At 49.5% G+C, this 19,287-nt stretch overlaps 2 protein-coding genes across 10 annotated transcripts in view; one reads left to right on the top strand and one right to left on the bottom strand.

Moving 5' to 3' along the window:
* The window catches only part of LOC135921697 (uncharacterized), a 381,860-nt gene that overhangs the window by 268,001 nt on the left and 94,572 nt on the right, over positions 1-19,287 (bottom strand). Inside the window, exon 2 of one of the 8 annotated variants that reach the window (XM_070527013.1) lies at positions 13,493-13,640. The exons of the other annotated variants lie outside the window; for them this stretch is intronic. The gene's annotated coding sequence lies outside the window, so the exon portion shown is untranslated. The remainder of the gene's footprint in view (positions 1-13,492; positions 13,641-19,287) is intronic. 8 annotated transcript variants of the gene reach the window in all.
* Positions 1-19,287, top strand: part of LOC135921704 (ras-related and estrogen-regulated growth inhibitor-like protein) — a 60,661-nt gene that overhangs the window by 11,679 nt on the left and 29,695 nt on the right. The window lies entirely within an intron of this gene.

Below are 19,287 nucleotides of genomic sequence, written 5' to 3' on the forward strand. Positions count from 1 at the left end.
ACGCGTCTGGTTGACTTCCCCACCTTTCCTGTTTTCTCTCTACTTTTGTAAGAGGACATTGAATTGACGAATGAGCATGTTGTGGTGCGTTTCGAACCACTTCAAAAAGACGACGATCATGCATACCAACTACCAGTCCGGATGGTCAGGCCAACACAGCCACAACTTCCCTGAATCGAGCATTTCAACTAGTCAACCAACCAAGCAGCCAACCTGTTTCAGTTAACGAACATCCATCAGCCGACGTAGTCGGTCATTTGAAGCTGATACATCTAGCTAACTGTGGGATTGATATGCAACCCTTGAAAGAACGCCGCGAACCGTCCCTGGATTACAACATGTGTCGGGCACGCCGAGGGTCTCGCATTTCAAGCATAGCGCGGTAAGACAAAGACTGCTCTACGCGACAGCAAATGGCGTGGGTGTCTGGAAATTCCTCGTTGCACGGCTCTTCCCTTAAGGAGCGCAGAACAGGAAGCGAAAAAAAAATCAGACAGAGAGAACGATTGTTTGAAGGATACAAGGTCCTCACGACCCAATCCGCAATGCATTCCGATCAGTTCTTGGGACAAAAGAAGTGTTTGCATTGTGATGCCTCCAATGCAAACAAGTCCGAACGAAGAACAAACGGCAACCATGCCTGCCCTAGACAGTACAATCGTTTCGCCCAGAAACGTCAAGCAGTTAGCGGAGAGAGGCGCCCGAGCGACCTGGCGACCCGGCCTGTTCGCCGCCGAGTCGCTAAACAGACTGTCAACTACGCGTCGTCCAGCAACGACGACTAACGCACACAATGCGACGCGCCGTCGTTGCTTATATAGCAAGCGGCCGCGAGTCCGTCGTTCCAACTGTCACGACGGACAAAAGGCAGTGCGCCCCCGAGGCTATAGCGAGAGATAGGCCGGAAGCACTCCTTGGCGGATCGCGCGCGGAGCACGCGATCCACAATGGCCCCTTGCCGCGTCCCCGTAATGCAGCCTCGAATGCGTAACCTCCCACCGCTTGTCAAGCTGTCTCGTAAATGACGCCGCGGCCGGCCAGGCGATGGCAGAGCGTGCGGATCTCGCTTTTATGTGGCAAGTTTAAACAAACGCGTATCAGGACGCGGCTCACACACAGACCCAGGGAACGAAGTGAGAGTCTTCTATTCCACCCTGTCACTCTCGCGCTCTCGTTCGCGGCGATAAAATGGCAGGTGCGTTTTCGCTGCCAGAGAAGAGGCACAGACGACGCATATGTCGTTGTCTTGCAGTCGACGACCTCCAGCGCGCCGCGTCTGCTACTGCTACTGCGTGCAGACGTATGGGCCAACTGGCATAACGGCAAACTTTGTGGGCGCGGGTTTCTGGGCGTGTAAGAGTAATGGCGGGTTGAAGTTCTCGCGACATTCGAAATATTCTTCGAAACAGACGATTACTATTAAGAAGTGTCAATTAAGTGTCAAATTAAGAAGTGTTCCTTTTGATTTCGATGTGCCTGTTCTAGTTGTTTCTTTTTTTCGAACACGCAGCTTTTTAACCTGACCGATTGTATAACACTAGGAAATGACACTCCGATAAGTGTCGTACAGGTGGTGTCCCAATTCACGCCACATAGCGTGTCGCCCTCTGGATATAAAATGCAGATCTTAAAGCCTTCGCATTTGCTGGTTGAATGCGGCGGAAGTGATTTTGGGAGCCGCAAACACGTTACACATGTCGTGTTTTGGACACCGCCTATTCGAGTACTGATAGAACGGTAACCACGTCCTCAAGATCCGTGACCTGGAGAGCCTGAGCGTAAAACGTTGACATCCCACCCGAGGCCTGCGGATGGCGTCGTTTACAGTGTTCTGCTCTAACCCAAACTTACATGCATGGCATGCACACGGCAGTTCGGAGCTTCTATTCCACACCCGGAAGACAACTTTAACAGCATCGCGTACACAGGCAGGCACAGTTCCGCAATATGGGTTCCCAAACAACACTCAAGAAAACAAGCAGGTGCTCCTCGCCTACACTGTTCCCTTATCAAGGCGGGGCCGTCCACAGCCAACGACCGTGAACGGGGTGCGACGTCGCGCCGAGACCGCCTCCAGACCAGGCGACGCTGTACTCCTTCTATACGCACGATGATCCCTCTGGATAGCCCCCCCCCCTCCCCCTTCCCCCAGCAAAAAGAAAAAAAAACGCAAGAACGGCCTGGCGTCTTGTTCGTGGGCGACCAGTCGCGAGCCAAGGCAAGGCCGTAAAGGGTCCGACAGTGTGCCACTGGGGAACTAGTGGCAGCGCCCGTACTGGGCTCCGGCGTACCAGCTTATCTCCCTTCCGCGTCCGCCGTGGCAACAGCTGCAACTGCGTAGCTCCACGCTCGCTACACGCCCTGTGTGCGACACGCCGTGTATACGGGGCCGTTATAGGAAGACCCCACCGTGCCACTCGCCGCGACCATTACACGGTATGCGTACGTGTGTACGGCTGGACGTTAACTGCGCGGGGACAGCATTCCAGATTCTCCTCCTGGTAGTCCCACCACCGCTGTGTAGAGCCGGTCGATCTGCCACATCCGCGTAAAGGAACGGCGTGATGCGAAGTCTTCTCGGGAGAGAGGGCCGAGCGGGGCAGTTTTTTTTGGGAGACGCGCGCGGGCACGGAAGTTGGGGGGGGGGGGGGGGGACTTCGTGAGCGGGAAGTCGCCGAAAGTGGACTCGCCACCATGTCCTCTCTCGTCGGGTTCGTAGACGCCATGGTTCGCAGTTCTCGCAGGTTTTTTTTTTCAGCTCCGATTTCGCGCGACGATTTTACTTGGGAGTTTCCTTTTTGTACAACGAAGCTTTATAGGATAGTTCAACGGTCGTTCTCGCGTAGTAGCGGCAGGGGACGCCGCTGCCGCAAGAAAGCCACCGTGGATGCCGTGCGCGAAAATACGACTTCACGAGTGGGAAGTTGCAGAGAGTGGACTCGGCCTGGTGGTCTTGCGTCGTCTCTGATCGGCGATGCCAGATTCGTTACTATGCACCGGAGTTCGCGTGGTTTAGGCTCCTATTTGCGGATAATCTTACTTGGGTTTCCTTTTGGAATGAAAGACTGTAAGGAAGTTCCGCAACTGTTTTCGTCCGGTGACGGTGGCGGCGCGTGGTAGGTATCGGTTACACAGAGGCGCATTGTGCTGGGCGGAACTTTCGAAGCGTGCAGGAACATGAGTCGGATATTGCCGATAGTATAGAAGTACTGAGCTCGGACATAGTAAAGCGTTTGTAAGGCTTCGGTCTAGGGAAGCCATGACTTCTTGCATAGCGACACGTTTGCGAAAGTTTCTGGGTGTAGTTCGGCATGCGACAAACCAGATCTCCAGGACTTCCGAAAGGTGCAAGAACTGCCATATGCCGTACAAACGTTCCCTGTCTTAGATGACACTGGATGCGTGTGTCGTGATTTTTTCCTTGGTGGTTACAATAACATCGCTATCATCATCATCATACTCGATGACGAATTCGACAGCCGCAGCAAGAACAGTGCAACAGTTCATCCACCTACAAAGGTAACCTGTATACTTTTATTTATTCATTTATTTGTCGTTCATCACTGTCCCTACAGGAATGGCATCGCCGCATAGTACATGGTTTCAGAGGACAATTAATTCACAATACCGCACACACGGACCTATGAAGTGAAGTAACAATAAAAGCAGTATACCGCGTGAATCAGAAACGTTCTTTCGGCTATGACAATAAACATTATACGGCTAGCGCAAGCTGCAAGTAGGACCCCGTAGCGCGCATAAACTCTCATATGACACTCGATGTGTGGTTCGTGCGTTTTCGTTGATGGCAGCAAATCATCACTACCATCATCATCGCCACAATCATCCACGACGACAGTCGCAGCAAGAACGCAGCAACGTTAACAGCAGCAGGAACACGAACAACAAATGAACAAGCGCGTGTTCAGTGTCATACGCTCTATTGACGAGCGTTGGCGTACCAAAGACGTTCCTGTGCGCGCTATACCCATTTATGGTTACAAATTATGGGGTTTTACGTGCCAAAACCACTTTCTGATTATGAGGCACGCCGTAGTAGGGGACTCCGGAAATTTCGACCACCTGGGGTTCTTTAACGTGCACCTAAATCTAAGTACACGGGTGTTTTCGCATTTCGCCCCCATCGAAATGCCGCCGCCGTGGCCGGGATTCGATCTCGCGACCTCGTGCTCAGCAGCCTAACACCATAGCCGCTGAGCAACCACGGCGGGTCCCATTTATGGTCACCCATTTTATGGAGTGTTGGAGAAATATGGGAGAGGCCTTTGCCCTGCAGTGGGCGTAACCAGGCTGATGATGATGATGATGATGATGATGATGATGATTTTATGGAGTAAAGGCGATGGTTAGGCAGCGGTTCGAGGTGGTGCTTAACCATAAGGGGCTCGACTATCCCCGGCGATCTCGCTTCTCCGTATACCTAGTCGCTCAACCGGCCGTTCCCGCGTACCCGCTGCCCGAGAATCAACCGCAACGGGTGCACCGGCAGTTTCGTGGCTAGCCGTATACTGACTGCGTGGTGTGGCGGAGGCATGAATCATAGCGGCACCGGGGTGTTGCAGCGCCGATCGTCGCTATCTCTGCGCGCCCCCCGCCGGTCTCTGTCGCTCGTCCGAACCAGTCTCGCGGCACGTGCGAGGACGTGCGGCCAACAAGAGCTGCATGTTGATCAGGTCCGAAAGCTCGCAATCTCTTCCGCCCGGTGCGGTGCGAACGACGTCCACGAAGTGAGCAAGGACGGCGCCGCCCCGAGAGTACTAAGGTGACGACGCCTTCGGCAGTCCTAATATTCTTTCTTTCTTTCTTTCTTCCTTTCTTTCTTTCTTTCTTTCTTTCTTTCTTTCTTTCTTTCTTTCTTTCTTTCTTTCTTTCTTTCTTTCTTTCTTTCTTTCTTTCTTTCTTTCTTTCTTTCTTTCTTCACTTCCTCTATGCTATCCGAGAAGAGGTAGCGTGGGGTCATCGTTGTTTTGACCGATACGCAGCGCCGAAAACCCTGCCCTGAGTATTCGGCCCACGCGCAGATCTCTCTGCGCCTACAGTCTCGCTACGGATAGGTTCAACTAAGTGCAACATATTTTTTAAAAAATGTTCCGCTTACTAAGTTGGACCTATGCGAAACGATTGTCGTTGACTGTACTCGAAGAGAAACTTTGGCGAGTTGGTGGTGATTCATGTTTCGGAAATTAACAGCGCCAAACAGACAAGGAGGAAGGAAAAGAAGAACACCATCACAGCGCCAGTGTCGCGTTCTTCTTTTCCTTCGTCCTTGTCTGTTTTGCGCTGTTAACTTCCTAAACATGGATTGTCGTTGAGCTTTGGCTCTTTCCTCGGTGGAGCTCTTTGCCACTTCATATTGTATGAATCATAATTTCATTCCGGGTAATTTCCACGAAGTAGAACACGTTAACGTCGTTCCGCATAGGTTCAGCCAAGTAAGCGGATCAGAACTGCGAAACTCTCCCGCTTAGTCGAAAATATTATAGGATATTATAGGAGTGTGCACTTGTGCGCAATAGTGAACATGCGTGCGCCGAGAGGAAGGCGATATATACGCAGGCCCTACTGGGAAGAGGGGGTTTAGAAAAAAAGAGAGGACGTTGTGTATGCTGCAGTCTTGGAACGTTTGTCGCTTGTGCTTTGTGCGTGTGTTTGCGTTCCCGTGTGCTTTTTGTTTAGAGGCTTCATTGGTGCCTGGAAAAAAAAGACGGTCACTGGCTAAAAGCAACCGGATGCGCACGTGACACTATCTATATGATTTCATTGGAAGCCCCAGGATGACCTCCTGCGGCTTATTTGTTTATTGGCTTCATTTTGTGGTTACTATGGGGAACCAGCACCGGCCAGGACGTGTTACGGCAGTTTGAGTGCAGAGCTGAAGTATACTCACACCGTCCGATAAAGAGGCCACAAGAATAGTACGCCATTCTGGATGCTAACATACGCGCGTCTATATAGCAACGTTCGCTTTAGCCTCTATAGGTGCATCCGCGCTGTGGCCATACCCACGCGCGTTGGAGAAGCTTATGCGTTTGTGGTGTGTTCTAGCACGCTGGGTCCAACAAGCACGAGCGCTGGCCGTAATCCAAGCGAGTCGAGAATCTGGACACATGTACCTATAGACGAGCGTAGAAACGATGACGCGAAATAATGAGCATGTGCCGCTGAAAACTGCCCCCCACCGCTCGCTAGGCTGTGTGTTACGGCGCTGATGTTGCCTCGCTGTTTTCAACGCTGGGGGCCCGTAGCAATCAATTCAAACCCGGCCGACTCTCTGCTCTTCGATTCTTGTCGCGTAACGGCACCGTGCTACGCGGCGTTCGTTGGTACTGTGCCTCTGCTGGCGCTCTTCCTCTGATATCGTGAATCACCGAGTCATCTAAGCTTCCTGCTCTTTTAAACAGGAAGCAACGCAGATAAATCACAGCTGGCAAAATCTCGTCGTGTCTCGGCGACGATCGCGGAGAAATTTGTATGCACGACTGATGAGAAGGAGTACTTGGCACATTTCGCTTCTCTCGCTCGAGGATTCACGCGCTTGCTTGAGGTGACGCACGGTCCTGCTTACAAGGTTGTGACGACAAGTTGGAACTGGTTAGCAAGGCGACCCGTACATCTTTTTCTCTAACGCGAAGCCTTGGCGAAGCGGGCTCGGTTAGCTATTTAGGTCACTTGACACATAGGCCGGCGTAACCCTATGTCTGAAATGTAACAGCACGACTGTGGACGAGGAGATAAACGGAAGAGCAGACAAGGGCAAGTTCTTATGCCAGAATGAGATGAGGCATGGACAGCGCTTGTACTTCTTTGCTCTGCGGTTGCATGTCGGGGTCCAGAGACGCGCTGCTGCATTTTTAATCACGCAGAACCTGGTGAACCAATCTTTGATCTTACTAAGTAACTGTGGGAATGCAATCCGGATCTCAGAACTTATCACCCACCAGTTCTTACACAGAGGTGGCTGCTTAGGCTGGCGTATTCTCTTCCAAACACAATTTCATTTCACGTAGCAGAAAGAAAAAAAATGTCGAAGAAAAATATACATTGGAATGGGGCAACGTGAAAGCCTAACTTTTCTTTTTTAAAGGAAGACTAAGGAAAAAATCAAATTGAGTTTTAGTAAACGATGCTTCGAGAATACCGCTAAATCCACTATATTTGCTCAAGGAGGCCTAATAAGTTAGAAAAGACACAAAAAGAAATGCCTGGTGGCGGCCCCATTTTGAAGCAGCCGCATCAGTCAGCCATCGCATTCGCGGATTTTAGACACCGTCTACTCGAACCTAGTTTCATTTTTCTCGGTAAAGATCAACTGCATCACATTTCTGAAAGAGTCAAAGGCGGAACCAAAGTAGTTTTAATAACTTTTACTTAACCACCGTGTCTGAAACGCAACAAAAATATACGATGGAATCTGTGACATCACGCTGACGTGCTGGCCCAGGGTTGTTCCTCGCGCAGTTCGAAGAACGAAACTTTGACCATCATTTTGTCTTCTAATGTTCAACCTATCACCACGAAATTAATGAAAACAGAATTGTTCAGTAACACTTTATGACTAAACACCGATTCAGTGTTCTCTTTATCGCCACTTTAAACAGTGTGTCGTGTCCAAAAAAGGAGGAAGAGGAGGACCAGTCAAACTAGTTCTCGCTAAATACACGCCAGATCATCGTTTTAATGTGGATAGCAATAGGGGCTTGTTGGTACGGCATATCTTATTTTGTTATAGCGCAAGCTTGACACGGACAACAGAAGACACATCTGACACACAAGCGCTGTGTGTCTCAGATGTGCCTTCTGTTGTCCGTGTGAAGCTTGCGCTATAACAAAATAAGATCGTTTTAATACTTTTTAACCTTTTTGTTGAGACGTTTCGTTTTACTTCCTCAGTTTTCTCACGCCGCGTAAGTTTCTGAGGTGCAATGAAAAGGACTGAGTTGGCACGTAGCGCAGACTTACCAAGGTTAAATGAGCATCGTTAGTGCACTTCCTGAAAAAAAGAAGCTATTGCAACTGTTCATTTCGCAGCCAGCGAGGCCGCACTACCTCCGTCATTCAGATACACCGGCGCGTGTACACCACATCACGTTGCTCGGTTACACCCCCTGTTGCACGCACTTCCCAACATCGCTTTCCGTAGTCGAGACGTTGGCAGTTAACACACCGTGGCGCAATTTTCTTTTTGCAGGACACTAATAAGTATGCTATATCGTACCGAATGGAACGACGAGACGCAAGAAGAATGACAATACGATCGCTTAGTCAGAGCGCCACTTGTTGCGCAACTCATCGTGAGACAATTCGGAGAACAACGGCACTGAATAGCAAGTAGGCGTCGGTGCAAGGCAGATACGCTTAGGCCTAGAGACCGCTGTTCCCAGAACCGTTCGAAATAGGATAGCTGTAAGCTCGCACGCGAAAGGACGTCATGCTTCAACTGGCATTCGCTGTTCTATCGCAAGGAGGATCGGGATTTCAACATGGATTGCGCACCGTGATCTGCGTAACCGTCGCTAATATTAAAGAAAGAAAGCGATACATTGCACGCGGTAGAACTGCACGCAGTCTGAACAGAACATCTGCCACGAAACAGCAATACCGAAACTAAGGAGTGCATACACTAGATACTGTAGTCTGTAGCGTCAGTCCTAATGAATGCTGAGAAACGGGGTCGACGGAAAGCTTTTCTTTTTTTTTTTGGCATGACGCACTGTCTAAAGTCATGTTTGATGACGCACTTTTTTTAGGAAAGGACGGTGCTTGCTACCGCGAAAGATTAGGGACGCAACTTGCTTCATTAATGTGGCAGGTTCGAAAGTACGGTAGTTGATTGTGGTGCATGCTTCAGTAATTGCGTCTCTTCTTCACTGACCAAACATCTTACTTGATAATTTCGCACCCATCAAATTCAATTGAGCACTTCTCAGTGGATTCGACAACCAATAAGATCGGTGACTGAAGGCACATTAAGTTATTTCAAACATAAATGAATTGTTCCGTTGGCGATGGAGGTCGGTCTTCCTTGCATACTGAGAAACACTCGCACACACAAGCAGCGCTCAAAGAAACGCGCACACAGATGTCGGAAAACATTACCAACGACATGCAGCGTAATACGTCGCATAGACATTCATATCGTGGTTATGCACCGGTGTAATTAGCCCTCGCCTTTCTACAGACAACACAATAAATGTAAGATTTTTTCGCACTACTGCAAATGCAAATGCAGGGAAACAACCAGCTTACATAATACTATTTACCTTAAACACTAGCAAGGTAAAATTGCATTCGGACAGTCATCAGGCGGCAACCTGCAGGTGCGCTATTTATTTATAATCATTTCGCCATGTTCGGTCAGAGGAGAAAATACGGCTTTTTAGCAGAGGAAAAGTAAATTTTAGCCGTGATGTCATTCTCTCTCGCCAAATAAATCTGTCAGCAATCACGTGATGTAATGCGTTGTGCGGTGACGCACTGCATGACATCTCATATGTTGCCCTGTCATATTACAGTTCGGCAAAAAAGAAACTGGGAAAGTTGCCACGCTGAATATTTTAGCTCATGCTTCAGTCCGTGAGCGTTTCTTGGAAAATCAAACAATTCAATGGTCTCTCTGTCGTCGACCACATTTCTGACATCATACGAATCTACTGTTGGAACTTAAAATGAGAGCTGCTGTTTGTATTCCACGTGAACCTCAGGGCTGTTGTAATGTATTGCGGGACTGCGAGACGCCACATATTTTGCACTGGAGTGTGAGAATTCTCAAAGAAAGAGAGAATAAAAGCCACGAAATGTAGCCACTCAGAAAGTTCTCGTTCCTGTTCCAGTTATTTCCAAGTACTTTTGCATAAACAACAAATCAATTGCTTCCCGGTCATCACCCAAATTTGTAACGTGCCAAGAATCTGTTGTAGAAATTTGTCGCTATTCGAGTCCCACTTATCCATTTATGATCTTCAGGCGTACAAAATTTTAGTCTTGCTTCTGCCCCTCCTCTGTGTTTCTAATATGTTCAAATTGTTTGGTTCGCGAGTTTCCCTCAGAACTTCTTTGATCGTGCGTACGGGCACCACAGTAAGAGAAAACATAAGACTGTAGTAGACAATACACCACAGTTCAAGTCCAAGGGAATTTGCACAAATGCACAAAACAGGCGATGATGATGATGATGGTGATGATGATGATGATGATGAGATATGTGTTGTTTTGTGGAGCAAGGGTCAACTATTGCCAAATAGCACCAGGAAGCGCAAGCCAAGTACTTCGATTATTTCCATGACCTCACTGCGAACTTTCTTCAATATCGATGTCCTCTTGGGAACTATGTTTTGGAACGCGGATGCACAAAGTTCAGGTAGTTCTTTGTGCGGAACTCGTACTGAATTGTTAGGTTGTCACCAAGTACAGAATATACTGACCATATTTTTAATACAAAATATTTAGAAATAGCCTGTGGCAGATACCATGATTCTAGACTTTGAGCTCAATTGCTTGAAGAGGCAGGTATAATCTGCACGAGAAATCAAAATGCATAATCGGCTCACCATCAACATTTGACTAATTTCACTAGCACAGAATTCGTTTCAAGTCGATGTGCCTTACAAACTCAGCAGCTACAATGTGAAGTGCAATGTGTGCCTTAAAGTAATCAGTAAAATCACTTATTTGTATCCTTGTTTTATATAGTCGATTGCAAATTTTTGTTTCGTGTGGAGACAATATCCGCCTCTTCACCTAATCCAGTGGAAGGATTAGAATTCTGAGCCGCGATTTTGTAGCGATGCCTTTTCCGACGCTATTCTTTTTTCGCACTCATGTCACTTCGTCAGTGGTCAGAGCGGCGCTCTGCCCTCGTAATCATCGGGATCGGCCGGCCATGAACAGTGAATGATAAGAGTGACACAGAATCGAGAGGAACGCATCGCTGCAAAATCGCGGCCCTGCTGCTGTCTGCAACAGGCGACTTTTCAAAATTCTGAATAATCTAAAGAAAGACACCATGCAGATAGAATGATTCATAACGTTTAACGTCGAAAAGTGACAATCGGGTTATGAGACATGCCGCATAGTGCAGGGCTAGAGAGTCATTTTGACTATCTGTACTTCTTTAACGTTATGCTTTTTGCCGCGACAGCAATGCTGCATTGTAGCATATAGTAAGTCGCTGCACTCATGATAATCAATACGGTTTACGTGGGTTGAGTGAACGAAAGGACCAGGGGACACCTTCCTCAAGAAAAACGACACGTGGGGCCAAAACTAAAAATCCCCAAGAAAGAGTCCAGACGCGTCCACTACGTTATTTTCGCTGAAGCGCACTCCTACTTACGTTAATCCAAACATAAATTAGTATTCTGATGGCAACCGTATTTTTTTGTGTGTGTGTGTGCCGTCGGTTAGCCAAGCGTGCCGGTGTCCGATAACGATTCAACTCATCCGTGGGCGTCGGTACTGATGGGCCGTTGAAACGCATTCGCGTGACTGCAGCCTACACACGCGACGGGATGGAGGTAACACGAAGTTTTCGAAGTGGCTCTCTTTGGCGTATCTGCTATCGCCACCTGGCGTCCAGTTCGTCCACAGCTGTTATTTAAGATAGCGACTGACTGCGTCATGGAGCTTATAAGCAAGGTCTGTGTAGGCGTACTTAGGGTTCCTTCTTTTAAATTTGGCTGCAATTGAAGAACCATTGCACAACAGTTCCTCGCGATAATTTACACGCTTAATGTGGTGTCGTAGCTATGCGTGGAGCGCCAGAACTTATCGGGGAATTGCAGCCATCTGAACGCGTGGTAGTCTGCTGCGAACCTTTTAGTTCCGGAATAAACGCCTGAAGCAGGCTGACTCACTCCCAATTCGTTGTTCATCGGTGCGTGGTTGCACTTTCGTTACGGATTACGTCAGAAGGAACAGGTTTATGGGCTGCCCGGTATATGGTCGGCTCCAAAGCATTTTCATGTTCAGTGAACTTAAAATTATTTCCGCCTTTACTATACGAAGTGTCTCCTACTTTACAGGAGCTGCTTAGATACCTAAAATAGCCACAATTATGGCACTATAAAATATAGCGCCTTTGTTGCTCTTTAATACATTGCGTAGGTGACAGCTAATGCGCAGTGCAAAGCCCATGTAATGCGCTCACCCAAACATAATCCTGTTGCCTATTGTGTTGCTTGTGATAAATAGATTGTGGAGCTTGTTTTGGTACATTATGCTTCGAAGTAAATGAAGCAATGACGAAATGGAAACACAAACGAAAACGACAGCGTTTTGTCCCCTTGTCTACGTCACTTCCATCATGGTTGTTCAGGCGTTGTTCGCATTTCCCATAATGTTTTAGCGTGGGGTATTTCTTCTTTTGCACATGCAAACTAGTAACGTGACCCAACTACACAAGACAGAAACCTGACGCTCTAGACAGCGGACTGTCGCCAAATCAACAACGGGGGGGGGGGAGGGGGGGGGGGAGTCACAGTGCAAGGAAACATGTTCTATAGTCCGTGGATTTCCCAGGCACATTCTCGGCGGGTACTTCACCTCGTAGTACGCACCGAGGTGTGCACTGCGAGGTGTAGGTGTACTACTAGAAGGTGTGTACTACGCGGTGTAGTACACCAACGTGTGTACTACACTGCGCTTTTCATCCACCAAAACTCCCTGGTGGTGTATAGCGGTTCTGGCGTTGCGCTGCTAATCCCGATGGCACAGGATCTAAACCCGGCCGTGGTGACACAATCTCGATGGGGGATGAAATGCAAACAACGCCCCTGTACCGTGCCATGGGTGCACATTAAACCCCAGGTGGTCGAAATTAATCTGGAGTCCCCCATTATGGGGACTCTCATAACCACATCGCACATTTCGCCCATAATACCCAAGAACTCGGTAAATTGAAAGCATCATCAACATTTGTGACAGCTAGAGTGGTGACAGGGTGCGTCAAGGCCAAGGGGATTCGCGGTGGGGGCAAGAGCACACACACGAGACATTAGGTGAAGCTTGTCTACCAACGTGTGCACAACATTACTCCTGTTTATTTGTAGTAAACGAGAAAAAAGGGGGTGAACCGAGGGGCCCGATTTGTATTAGTCATATCATAAGAAGCGAACAAATATTGACACCAGGACAATATAGAAGAAACTACTTGTGCTTAATAAATGAAATCAAGAAAGGATGAATTAAGGGAAATGAAAGTAGATGAAGAATCAACTTGCCGCAGATTGGGAACGATCAGACAACCTTCGCATGCGAAGGTGTGGGTGATTTTGCTTTAACAGTGTGGGCACTGGGCATTGATTCATTACAAAACTTTTCGGACTTATTTCTTCGCTATTCGATTCAATTACGTAGCGCGCTTCCTCTTCGTTGTGCCCATCCTGCGGGCTGTTTCCGCAACTCAACCGTTAACGTTCAACGCCTTTTTCTTTTTCCCTGCCGATGCCAACCGTCACGTTAGCGTAATACTTACCGGTCAGCTTCCCGGGTCCGCCGGCAACCGCCACTCCGCCAATCCGCCGGGAAGGAACGGCGGCGATGTGGCGCCGTCTGGCGACCTCTTGGCGCAGCGTAATGACCGTCGTACTATAATATCACGCCCCGCGCGTCCTCGGTGAGTCCTGCAGAAGAAACGTTCGGTGCGCTCGACTATTTCCTCCTCCTCGTCATCGCCCGCGCATACCTCATTTTCGTGACTTGTTTATCCCGTCTAACCCTCGCGTATTTTTGCTGCTCGCGGTGCGCGTGGCGTGCGTGATTGGAGCCGTCCTGGAGCACGATAAATGCCCTTCGGGACGGGCAGCACGAGCTGCGTTCCCCGGGTTTTCCTTTATTTATTTTTTTCGTTCTCGTCTTACGGGCGCCGCCGGAGCAAGGTGGGAGGGAGCAACGGCGGAATTCGCCGGGCCCGCGTTGACCATCGGCGAGCACGTGCGTATGGCGACTCGGCAGATCCTCCGTGCCGGGCCGGCAGTTACAGGCATGCAGGTAGGCAAGGCAAGGCAGGCAGAGGCAGTGAAGAGATACGAGCAAGCGGCACGAACTCGATGCTGTGCTTGGGCTCGATAGAGCAGTGCAATGTTCAAGGAGCCAGAGCTGATCCGGAGATGGAACTCGTTCTCTCTATACTAATGCAACTCACTCACTCACTCACTCACTCACTCACTCACTCACTCACTCACTCACTCACTCACTCACTCACTCACTCACTCACTCACTCACTCACTCACTCACTCACTCACTCACTCACTAACTAACTAACTAACTAACTAACTAACTAACTAACTAACTCACTAACTCACTCACTCACTCACTCACTCACTCACTCACTCACTCACTCACTCACTCACTCACTCACTCACTCACTCACTCACTCACTCACTCACTCACTCACAAATTCATCGGGTTCGAGTTGAATAAAGAAATTCGAGTTAGAGCTAACAGCCTGAACTTAACGCCGCGGTCGGATCAAGAAGTTGGGTTTGAAGATCACAGTGTCTACCGATGCAACTCTCGCGCGCTCACATCGCTACAAGCTCTACGTGCTGGAAATGAAGTTCAATGGCCTCAGGTTAGGGACAGCCATGCGAACATTCAAAGCTCGTTGTGCTGGAGTTCAAATTCAATGCCCTCGAGCTCGAGCAGTTTTCGTGAACTTGGACTCGATAGTACGCTGCAGCGTTCTAAGGGAGAAAGAAAGAGTGAGAGAAACTGAAAAGTAGGGGGGTCTGCCATGCGCAAGTTCCATTTGTTACCCTACGTAGGGGCGAGAGGATTAAGGGATGATGCGAGGGAAATGAGTAAAAGAATAAAACTACGCAGCCGTTTAGAACTGCACAAGTCCACAGATGGTGCCCGGAGCCTTCGCAGACTTTAAATATGAACTTTTCGGTTGCTGTAATAGCAATGCATGTTACTACGGTCGAAATACATTGTTCATAGAAAATGGTCCAGAGTCCACGGGATCTAACATGGCCCGCAGTAGAATGTATTGTTAGCAATGACAAGTGCAAATGTGTTATAGTTGAGTACTTGCACCCGGTAGCTGTCACGTGGTGCATGATCATTTATACTTTGGAGCCCGTAAGTATTTGTTCACTCCATTCCGAGCCACAAGCCACACAACAGCATCGCATCGACGGAGCTCCTGTTGTAGCGGCAGCTACTACAAGGCGATAACCAGAAAACAGAGCCGAGTATGTTTTGAAAATTGAAGTTTGCAAGCACCATGAAAGCTGATTCCAACTTTCAACGCTTTTCGCCTAAATGAGGCTGTGAATGCAACCAGCATCAGCATCGGCTAATGATGCGACGCACTACTTACCGATATAGCCAGAAAAGTGAAATACGCTATGAAGTAATGACACTGTAAAGCTTTAAACGTACGTAGCTTGTACAGTTGATGCGCGATATTTTGTCAGCTGATGGCCACTTCAAACTGACATTGCTGTTTTTCGTAATGTTCCTGGACATCTCCCTATCGTTTACCTGCTTCTTTGTCAAAGCCTCGGATTCCAGACACATTCATTTATTTCCCTGATTGCAAAAAAATATGCCATTAAGAAGCCAGTGTTAGCATGCTCAGCAATTGTTGTGACTTTGTTCCTTAGCAAGCGGGCAATTTTTTTCCCATTAGGCGGTTGCTTGGGTTACCGGCTGCCTATAGTGAAAGTTGCAGTTATAATGATAAGTCGGGTGCATGAGTCAAACATGAATCCACCGAAGTACAAACAACGCTGTACATTTACTCTCGCTTTACCAGCTTTCCCATCATTTAGCAGCTTACCACTGTCGTTCAAAAGAAAAGTTTACAAACATTGCATTCTATCGGTGCGAACATATGGGGAAGTAACTTGGAGGTTAACAAAGAAGCTCGAGAAGTTAAGGACCGTGCAAAGAGCGATGGAAAGAAAAAATGTAAGTCGTAAAGTTAAGAGACAGGAACTGAGCCGTACGGATCAGAGAGCAAACCGGGAGAGCCAATATTCTAAATAACATGAATAAAAAAATACAGCTTGGCAGGCCATGTCATGCGTAGGGTAGATAACCGATGAACCATTACAGTTACAGTACAGTATGCCAAGGGAAGGGAACCGCAGTCGAGCACGGTAGAAAATTACAAATTAGGTGGGGGGATGAAATGATGAAATTGGCAGGCGCAAGTTGGAATCAGCCAGCAGAAGACAGGGGTATTAGTGATAGCAGTGAGAGGTCTTCGTCTTGCAGAGGACATAAAAATAAGCTTATGATGATACGTTTTCTGTTATGCATAGAACGGTATAGGGCAGGTCACGATGCGACGTGCTGATGTGAAGAAGCAAGCCCATCAAACGCCGTACTATTCGCTTCCACTGGCTCTCCCATGCCCTCTGCGCACGAGCGAAATGAGAGTGCGAGAGAAACAACTAACGCCCCCTGAACACAGCGACGGGAAACCGCTACTCGCAGTTGCAATACAGCACAGCAACAAGATACATAAGCCAATGCTGAAATCTGTGCAATACTAGGCTAAACCGTGGCCGCTTTCGTTGCACAATTACGGTGTTTTGTAGTGTTTATGGCGCTGATGTTGCGAAAAAAGAAATGTCATTTTGTGATGCTTGTGAACGTGCTTTGTCTGCGGTTTGTCCGTGCACATTTTTTTTTTGTGCGCATTTGGTGCTGAAGCAGCTTCTTCGCAATGCCCCTGATAACAGCATGGCGATCGCGGTTATCGTGGAGCACAAAACGGCCGCGCCGCGCCGGTCCTATAGTGGCTAGTACACACCCTCGCCGCACCTGGACGCTCCCCATGCTTTCAAAGCTAAAGCTTTACTGGCCGCGAACTTGCTATTTCGCCATGGGCGTGCTCCGAGGAGGCACATGATGTCACACCGCGTTCCTCGTCACACCCCGTTCCTCGTCGTTGCGCTCGCATCCGCTCGCTTCGCCAGCTGCGCCGCATGCCTGATAACGTGTCGGAGGATTGAAAAGGAGAGCTCGCGTGCGCCGCAACCACAGTTGAGGCGGCAGTATGGACGGCGACAATTCTGATAAGCAGGAGGAGGCCTGGCATCGACATCAGAACGAGATGAAGAGGAAACGAATCGCCCAAGAAACAGACGAACAGCGCGCCGAACGACTGGCTAAACGTCGCAACATAGCCACACATCCTGAATAACCTGGACTTGAAATCACGATTAACCAAGGATAACCATGCTATGCCTTAGCTTAGCTACGTATGTCCTGGCATAGCCGAGCTAAGCCACTGCCAATTTTTGACACTAAACGAGTCCGGGAGCTTCGCGAATTCCAAGACTATTACCGCGACACGCCGACGCCAGGCTGTCGCAACCTTCGACAACACTGCGCGGTATACTGAGCGCCCACGCGGATCGCGGCGGCCGAGTCCGGCGTTGCGGCGCGCTTGCGCGTAATTATTAGAGAGTTTTAGCCCAGCGGGTTTACGGCCAGCGGAGCGGAGCGGGCGAGCGGAGACGCGACTGCGCATGCGCACCACGCTGAGGCGGCCAGCGGTTTTACGGAGCAGCGTTTACGCCCGCTGGAAAGCACTCCCCAGCGGAGCGTATACGCAGCGCGCGAGCGTGCGTAAGGGCGCGCGGGCGTGTATGGGAAATGCAAGACGGCAGCCGCGAACATGAACGCCGGCAGTTCTGCATCGAAGACGGCGACTGCCGCGCTGACCCGTACATTAATACTCAGTACATTATTAACAAATAATGCACTGAGAACATGTAATATATCTTTATTCAACATTTCTTGCATAATAAAAGCAAGCGTAATTCAATTTCATTTCTCAGTAATTCCTATTCGAACCACTAGATGGGGCAGCAGAGCTCACCGCTCTTTACCCCGCTCGAGCGGGTGATCCGCTGGGCTAAAATTCTTTTTTCGCGCGCCGCTCCGCTGGCGCAACGGTGGAGACCGCTCCGCTCCGCTGGCCGTAAACCCGCTGGGCTAAAACTCTCTATTGACAGCCCGCTGGGACCAACCAGGAAGGCGTCGGCGTGTATGTATATACGCGGAAGAGTGGGCGAGAGGGGCGACCCCCGGTGGCGAGGCGGCCTGCGCCGACGACGAACGGACTGGCGAAGCCCGGCGAGGCTTTGCGTCAGTTTGCGTTCGCTTGGAACGCGCAGGGAATCCTTGCCGGCGGCTGACCTTGGCCGGCATGCGAGAGGGCTCGCCCGAGACGGTGCCGGCGCCACGGTGGCCGACGCGCCCGGAACCCCGACGGACGCCGACCGACAGACCGACCGCCGAAGACGCGACGCGGCGTCTCGCGACGGCTGGCGTTCGTTAGCGAGCGAGAACGAAGGGAAGCGGGGAGGGGAAAGCAACGGATCTCTCGGCGCTTGGGCGTACAAATCGCCGCTGCCCTTGGCTCACCCCGGGTGGTTTGTTGCTTTGTTTCGACGCTCGAAGCTGTCTGAACCGGCTGCGGAGCGCTAACCCACCTCGTGTGCGCGTACGTTGGACCGCCCCCCGACCACGAGACTGACCGGGAGGTCGCGGACTCGACTCCCCTCCCCCCCCCCCCCCCGCGCAGCGACTTCCGTCAACGTGACAGGGTGGCCGGCATTGCGCTGAAGAGCGTGTCGAGTTAGCGGTGATGGGCTTAAAGGGTCGCAGAAGGGAAACACGAACAGCGGTGTTGGCAACATTGTGGACACGGTCAGGCACCGCCATGTTGTCAAAATCGCATATCGTAGTTTCCGATTGGCATTCGCGACAGCTACTCCGTCTTTGATGGGATCGAAACGTCAAGATGGCGAAATTTGACGCCTGGGAATTTGACATTTTCCAGAATAGCACCTTGGCTTCGATTGACAAAGTATTATTTGAAATGAAAGAAAGAAGTATGATACTTGTTTTGAAAGTGCAACGTCATGCAGTTATCAGAGGGGATAACGGAAACCACGCACATTTCGAATTTTGCGTCGATCATGCCGTTCTTACGACATTATGCAACGTCAGAGATGGTGTGGTGCTTCCACGTGTTTTCTCCCTCCCAGCATGTTTAGGCTCGCAGGGTCTTCGCCTACTTTCAAATGTAATCTTTCTCTCTTCAAACGTAATATGATCCATCTGTATTGATCAACGAGTTTGTACTCTTCCAATGAATGAAAAACTTTATTTTCACAAAGGAGGTATACCGGCGATGGTGGAGCTTTCAGTCCAGGTCCCCTGTGGCCTTTGTCATCTTGCTAGCTCTGTCGATCAGCTTGAGCTGTTCTTCAGGCTTCGAGCAGGACAGCGCATCCTCCC

The sequence above is a fragment of the Dermacentor albipictus genome, chromosome 10 (assembly GCF_038994185.2).
Source record: "Dermacentor albipictus isolate Rhodes 1998 colony chromosome 10, USDA_Dalb.pri_finalv2, whole genome shotgun sequence".
Classification (NCBI taxonomy): domain Eukaryota; kingdom Metazoa; phylum Arthropoda; class Arachnida; order Ixodida; family Ixodidae; genus Dermacentor; species Dermacentor albipictus.